The sequence below is a fragment of the Melanostigma gelatinosum genome, assembly GCF_949748355.1.
Source record: "Melanostigma gelatinosum genome assembly, chromosome: 3".
Classification (NCBI taxonomy): domain Eukaryota; kingdom Metazoa; phylum Chordata; class Actinopteri; order Perciformes; family Zoarcidae; genus Melanostigma; species Melanostigma gelatinosum.
The window spans coordinates 4,434,896-4,442,853 of record NC_136636.1 but is presented as its reverse complement, the minus strand read 5'-3'; positions in this window follow the sequence as shown (position 1 = coordinate 4,442,853).

Below are 7,958 nucleotides of genomic sequence, written 5' to 3'. Positions count from 1 at the left end.
ACAGCGGTGTGGATGACAGACCAGGGAGAGAGAGGCGGAGGCAGCCGGGGAGAGAGGAGAGGAGGGCGGGCTCTGTTCACCGAGGGGGTGGGGGCGGGGAACTATTATTGTGTTAAAAAAAAAAGAAAAATCATGTCTGAATCAAAATCCACAACAACAACAAAAAAACATAAGTTTTATTTCATATCACAATAATTATTTTAAAAAGTAAAAAACTGAGCCCCCCCTCAACCATGAAGCCTAAGTAAATTGTGCCGTCAAGACGGGGGCGTGGCTTATGCCGTGTCTGTGACTAAAACTCTTTGCAACCAACCATCCCAGTGACCGAAATAGCGAAATAGCGAAATAAAGGCTAGCTAAGTACTGTAAAGTACTGTAAGTACAATATTACTTCTACCACACTACCAAGTTTTTGTAGGCACGTATTTAATTCAAACAACATTTATTTGACAACATTAGTTATTAGTTACTTTGCAGATTTAGATTAGTAAAATGATCAACACAATGTAAATCAAGTAATTGAGATATATTACCCAGGAGGATATAACAGTAAACAGTCCTAATCTTGCAAGGCCGACTCTGACACACGTCAACATCATATCCTGTTTTCAGAAACCGGGATAAGTCCTTATCCCGTTTATGGGAAACAAAAATACACCAGCTGGAGTACATCGGGATACTCTTGCAGGCGTGGCTTTAGCCAAGTGATGTAACAAAAATACAAACAATGGACAGAGTCACCCTATTTTATGGTCTATTTTACTGTTAATGCACCATAATTTACTAAATGATCATCATGTTGTATTGAAAAACACATGAAACGATTGAGCCCGTAAACTCATGTTTACAATGTTTAACTGAGGTAATAAATCAAGTGAGAAGTAGAGTTCTTTTCTCATAGACTTCTATACAATCAGACTTATTTTGCAACCGGAGGAGTCGGGCCCTGATGGCCATTAGAAAGAATGCAAGTTTAACAAACTTCAGCATTGGATTCCCTTTTTAGAACCAGATGTTTCCGCCTGGTCCCCCGTAAAGCCTCAAGGCTTGAATCCTCTGTGACTTAACTGACGTCACCTGTGAGAGGCGACAAGGGCTTGGAATGGTATAAATACCATTGTGACAGCACTTTGCAGCGACATATCACGTTACCCGACGACAGCAAAACATGTCATGTACAGCTGTGGGTTTTTATTTCACATTTTTACTGCCTGATTTGAACTTCTCTCAGGCTTTTGTCTCACAAGAAGAGAGGTATTTGTCAACCAATCTATTTACTTGTTTTTGTCAAAACAGAAAAAAAACCTGCAACTTGTACCAGGTGTAATATACCCGTGTTTGATGTTACATTGCTATGAATTGTGGGTAACTCCCGAAGGCAAAGTCGGCAGACATGCAGACTTACATAAAGTGTGCATAAAGGGCTCAAAAGTATTTGAGAAAGCCCTCAAACACTTGATGATTTGACAGTGGGACGGCCCGGACCCCTCAAGGACATTTTGGGAATGTTCTTCAAAATCCGTGAGTCTGTGAGTATGGAGATTGGGATTGAGTCGAAGAAACAGAGTTTTGTCTGTTGGTAATGAAAGAGGCTTGTGACAGTGACAGGCTGACACCTCTGCCTAATTTACCTACACCTTTGTAACACACACAAAAATGTACCATTGTAAATGTTCCTAGGTTGTTTATGGTCTATTTATGTACAAATACATCAAACTGTTAAAAATGACTGCGTCAACGGTGACTTGAGCAAGCTCACATTCTCAGTGGATTCATTTGTAATGTAATATTGCAAACAGCATGATTCTGTGCAGTTTGAGGTGCAGTGATTTGCCACCTGAAAAATCTTCAAACTTAAGGATGAATCTCGCAAACTGGGCTTCCTGGTATTTCCTTTTCACACCTAAACATCACCACACTCATGCCCCGATTCTCTTTAGTTCTTTCCCCAGGGGTTTCCTCAGTGTACATCTGCATATTCCAGACATAGCTGGACTGTGCATTACACGCTGCCTTCATTTTGATACCGAATTTGTTCTGGTTTCGCCTACAACACACAACCACACATTCATTTAAAGTTTGTCTGAGGGCCTGGATTTTAAAGAAAGGACAATCGCTGGGCACACATGGCCCATACATCCTGTATCGTTGTGAGTTTGTCACAAAGCAGAAGAAAAGCATGGAAAGTCTTCAGAGACATGGTGGCTGCAGCATTCCAAAGGCTTGTTGTTGCTTTGCCTTTTGACTGAGACACTCCTGCCAAAATGAACAACCCAATGTAAGCTTGCAAGTGGGTCACATCCAAGTCTGTCCAACTGTCCCAATACAGTTCAAGTAGGAAGAAGGACCATAACTTTCCATTTCTGGACGTTAACATGTCCACTTTTGGAGGCCAAGCAACAACAGAATCTGCTGGTGGTTGAGAGACAACAGGAGGGCCAACCCCAAGAGCATCATTCTCATCAGAAGATGCCTCATAACCAAGGTCCTCCTCAACATTGCCCTCAGTCTCAGACTCTCTTCTATGTCACGTTCACTGTAAAGATAGCACACAGAGCACAGAGTGAGATGGTTTACAAGCCTCCTGTGCAAGCTTTTATATGTTTGACCATCTCCGGTGTTGAGTGAACAATAAATGTTCTCACAGCAACATATTTCCACCACCACACAGTGTAGGAAATATTAAGGGGGTCTCACACTCCTACAGGCATGGTTAGGGAAGGTTAGGGCCGAAAGATTTCAAAATTGCATGTGAAAGTGACCTCAGAATCAACCAAAACAACCTACACAAATGTGTGTTAGATGTTTTAAACAGCTAAAACAGCCTGGGGTCAAATTTACCTCAAAGGCAAGGCAAGGCAAGTTTATTTGTATAGCACATTTCAACAACAAGGTAATTCAAAGTGCTTCACATAAAATCATTAAAAGCATCAAAACACAAGGCAAAAGAAAAGGAGATTTCAAAAACAATTAAAAAACAGTGTAAGAAATCAAATGCAGTCGTAAAATGCAGAAATTGATTAATATATTAATTGAATGTGGTTCAATTAAAGGCAGCAGCAAACAGAAAGGTCTTCAATCTTGATTTAAATGAGCTGAGGGTCTCAGCAGACCTGCAGCTTTCTGGGACTTTGTTCCAGATATGTGGAGCAGAAAAACTGAACGCTGCTTCTCCATGTTTAGTTCTGACTCTGGGAACAGAAAGTAGACCGGTCCCAGACGACCTGAGGGGTCGGGATGGTTCATAAGGTCGTAGCAGATCGGAGATGTATTTTGGTCCTAAACCATTCAGTGCTTTGTAAACCAACAGCAGGATTTTAAAGTCAATTCTTTGTTGGCCAGGAAGCCAGTGCAAAGACCTCAGAACTGGAGTGATGTGATCCACCCTCCTGGTCTTAGTGAGGACTCGAGCTGCAGCGTTCTGAATCAGCTGCAGCTTTCTGACGGACTTTTTACAGAGACCTGTAAACACACCGTTACAGTAGTCCAGTCTGCTGAAGATAAATGCGTGGACAAGTTTTTCCAAATCCTGTTGAGACATAAGTCCTCTAATCCTTGATATATTCTTCAGGTGATAGTAGGCTGATTTTGTAATTGTCTTGATATGGCTGTTCAGGTTGAGGTCTGAATCCATAACTACACCTAGATTTCTGGCTTGGTTTGTGGGTTTTAACATCAGTGACTGAAGCTGAGCGGTGATTTTCAATTGTTTGTCCTTGGTACCGAAAACAATTACTTCTGTTTTATCTTTGTTTAATTTAAGAAAATTCTGGCACATCCAGTTGTTGATTTGTTCAATGCAGTTACCCAGCCCTTGTATGGGATTATAGTCCCCTGGTGACATAGTTATGTAGATTTGTGTGTCGTCTGCATAATTATGATAACACACTTTGTTGTTTTCCATAATCTGAGCTAGTGGAAGCATGTAGATGTTGAACAGAAGAGGCCCCAGTATTGAACCTTGGGGAACACCACATGTCATTTTAGTCAGCTCTGATGTGTAATCAGCTACAGACACAAAGTATTCTCGGCCCTTCAAGTAGGATTCAAACCAGTTAAGTGCTGTGCCAGAGTCCCACCCAGATTTTTAGTCTTTCTAGGAGTATGGCATGGTCGACCGTGTCAAATGCAGCACTGAGATCCAGTAACACTAAGACTGAACTTCATTGTCTATGTTTAAGTGGATGTCGTTGAAAACCTTAACAAGAGCAGTTTCAGTACTGTGGTGCTGTCGAAAGCCTGACTGGAAAACATCAAAGCAGTTATTTACGGCCAAGAAGTCGGTCAGCTGTTGGAAAACCGCTTTTTCAATTATTTTACTTAAAAATGGGAGGTTTGATATTGGCCTATAATTTTTCATCATTGCGGAGTCTAAACTAGCTTTCTTTAGGAGTGGTTTAATAACTGCAGTTTTTAGGGCTTGTGGGAAGACACCTGAGAGAAGGGATGTGTTTACAATTTGTAAAAGATCAGTGGTCATGCAGTTTGAAATATTTTTGAAAAAGTGTGTTGGTAGAATATCCAAGCAGCAGGAGGATGACTTCAGATGTTGTATGATGTCTTCTAGGCTTCTACGGTCGATTGAATGAAATTGTGTCATGATATTTGAATGGATGTTATTCAGAGATCGGGACAACACATATCCTGTGGTTGGTGTGGAGGCACTGACTGCTTGTCTAATTTTCTGAATTTTGTCAGTAAAAAAGGAGGCAAATTGATTGCATGCCCAGGTGGATTGGAGTTCAGCAGCTACCGACACTGGAGGGTTTGTTAGCCTGTCGACGGTAGCAAATAAGGCGCGTGTATTGTTCTTGTTTTTGGTTATGATGTCAGAGAAGAATGACTGCCTTGCATTTCTAAGTTCCAAATTGTAATTGCGAAGTCTCTCTTTATAGATGTCACAGTGAACCTGGAGATTAGTTTTTCGTCACCTGCGCTCAGCTTTCCGACACTCTCGTTTCTCTATTTTGACCAACGTAGCATTTCTCCAAGGAGATCTTTGCTTACCCGAGACAACCTTCACTTTAGTGGGTGCAATGGCATCAATAATATTTTTAACTTTAAAATTGAAGCCATCTACAAGCTCATTGACTGAGAGGCAAGAGAGGGCTGGTGTGGAGGAGAACTTCTGAATAAATAGTTCACTGGTGTTTTCAGAGATGTAACGCTTTGTCACAACCTTGGTTTGGACATTTGTGTGCAAGGAGAGTGCACTCTCAAAGAAAACACCGAAATGATCAGAGAGTGCAACATCAGTCACAGCAACCTTGGAAATGTTTACACCTTTGGTGATGATTAGGTCCAGAGTGTACCCCCTGTTGTGGGTGGGTCCTGTCACATGCTGAGTCAGATCACAGTTATCAAGGACACCACATAGTTCTATAGACTCTCTGTCCTGGGGATTATCAACATGGATATTAAAGTCACCAACAATAACAACACAGTCAAAATCAATACAGATTACAGACAGCAGTTCAGTAAACTCATCAAAGAAGGTTGCACAGTATTTAGGCGGTCTGTAAATGTTTAGGAATAAAGCTTGAGTGGAATTCAGAGCCACATATTCAAAAGAACCAAAATGACCAAAGGGCATCTGCTTGCATTGAAGAGAATCATTAAATAAAACAGCAACTCCACCTCCTTTCTTATGCGCTCTTGTTTCACTCATGAAACTAAAGTTGTGAGGTGTTGATTCAATAAGAACAGCTGCACTGTTATCTTGATTTAACCAAGTTTCAGTTAAAAACAAAATGTCCAGTTTGTGCCTAACAATAAAATCATTGATTAAAAATGTTTTTCCTGACAGAGACCTGACATTTAATAAAGCTAAGTTTAATGTGGGTAAAGCTTTCTTTGTCCAATTTATTTGGACAGGCTGACGAGGAATGTATGTTAAGTTTGATAAGTTTGCATGTTTACTATTGTTTCTTCGCAGCCTCACCTTTCTTTTTCTATGAACTTGCAAGACAGGAATTGAGACGGCTAGCTGCATACAGGGCCCCGACCTTTCCTGGAGAGAGTCATTGGTGTCATTAGCCTTGTAGCCTGGACCCAGAAGATATCAATTATTTCCTCCATCAGGTAGAGGAGACAGAGGACGGTTGTAGAGCCGTCGGGGAGTGTGAAGAGGTGTGTGTTTGGTTCCAGCAATGACCAGCTTTTTCATGTTGTCAGTGAACTCCAGGTGGGGGGAGGATGGGGAGAGTGTGAGAGAGGATTGCGATCCAAAATATGGATCCGAAATAGCTGGGGAGGGAGGTAAAGACTCCGTGTCTAGGAAGGGTGGGGAAAGTGGGAGATCGGAGGCGAAGGCGGTCCCTGATGATGAGGTTGGAGACTCCTCCTTTTTGTCGTTAGGCGGGGGCATCCTTCACGTAAGGTCTCCATGGCGATGCTGTGTGGTTATCTCTTGTTTAGACTCCTCTTGTATCTTGTCTTTGGCAGTAGGGACAGACGAGTGACGCAGGGAGAAAAACAGGTTAGAGGTAAACAGTTTTACCCCTGACTTGTTCAGGCAAAATCCATGCGCTGCAAAAAGATGTCTGCGCTCCCAGAAAAGGTAGAAATTGTTGATAAAATGTACTGAATGGTCAGCACATGCAGTTGACAGCCATTTGTTCAGTGCAAACAGCCTGCTGAATCCTTCATCTCCTCCTCTGACTGGTGGGAGAGGGCCACTGATAAACACCTCAGCCTTGACAGAGCTGACTGTGTTTAACAGATCAATAAAGTCTCGCTTCAGAACTTCAGACTGTTGTTTCACAATATCACAGCTTCCTGTATGCACGATGATGTTTTTCGCTGTGGGATAGTCAGCCACGATGTCCAGGAATTTGTCTCTCATGTCAGAGACCATATCTTTCGGAAAGCAGAGTATTTTGGTGTTCTTGCTGCACAGTTTTCTGACATCTTTTACAGCATAGTCACCAACAATCAGAGTCTCAGGCCCAGTCACTAGCTTTGCCTGCGGCAGTTTCTCACATTTACTCTCAGTTCTTACCCTGCTTTGAGGAGATAGCTGCTTATCCAGGTCATCAGATGGAGATTTAGGATCCTGCGACAATGGAGCAAATCTGTTTTGAAGTTGTAGGCTTGGTTGTTGTGGAGGTATTTTGCAGGTTTTACTTTCCTTAGCTGTCCTTGGCTTTGTCCATCTGGGTGCAGGGGTTGAGGAGGAGTTCTGCCCGTGTGCTAGTGCAGGCCAGCCAGTCGCATCATAAATCTCAGGGCGCTGGGCTCTGTCTGTTAGTCGTCCTCCCATATATTTTCTCTTCGGCTTTGCACCGAGAGAGTTCCTGGGAGGACTACCATTTGAAGATCCATTATCTGCTCTCTCCTCCTGTTTCTTGGTAGGCCTGGTTGTGCTAGTTAGCTGTGTCTTAGCTGGCATTTGTCCAGTGTTTTGAGTCCATGGTAAAGTGGTATCATTCCCACACAGTCCATTTACTTCCACGTTTACTTCTAGTCGGTAGATTTTTGTTTCCAAGACTGCAATCTTCTGTAGGAGTTTGTAGTAGTCATCCGTGGAGAAGGGAGGCATCTTGCTGCTACTTAGCTTTAGCTTAGCTGCTAGTTAGCATTAGCCAACAATCCAAATAGCTTGACGACTTTCTGGATTTGTCTTCACTCAAACGTTGAAGAGTGATATATGTGATATATCTGGAAAGATATATGTGATATATCTGGCAAATTGAAGCAAGAAAATGCAAGCAGAGGCAAGCAGAGGCAAGAGCAAGCAGCAAAGCGACTGCACTCGCTCATCAAGGTCAAGAACACAGATGTCAATGACAATATATCTACATGTTCATTTTATATGTACCCAGTTATCCCTATTCAATTTGGAAAAGTCTCCAAAAATGATTTCATGTTTTAAAAAAAATTACTTCACTGTCCAAAAGAATTCTTAATTTTCCCTAAATGACCACATTTTCCAAAAACGTCTTCACTTTCCAAATATT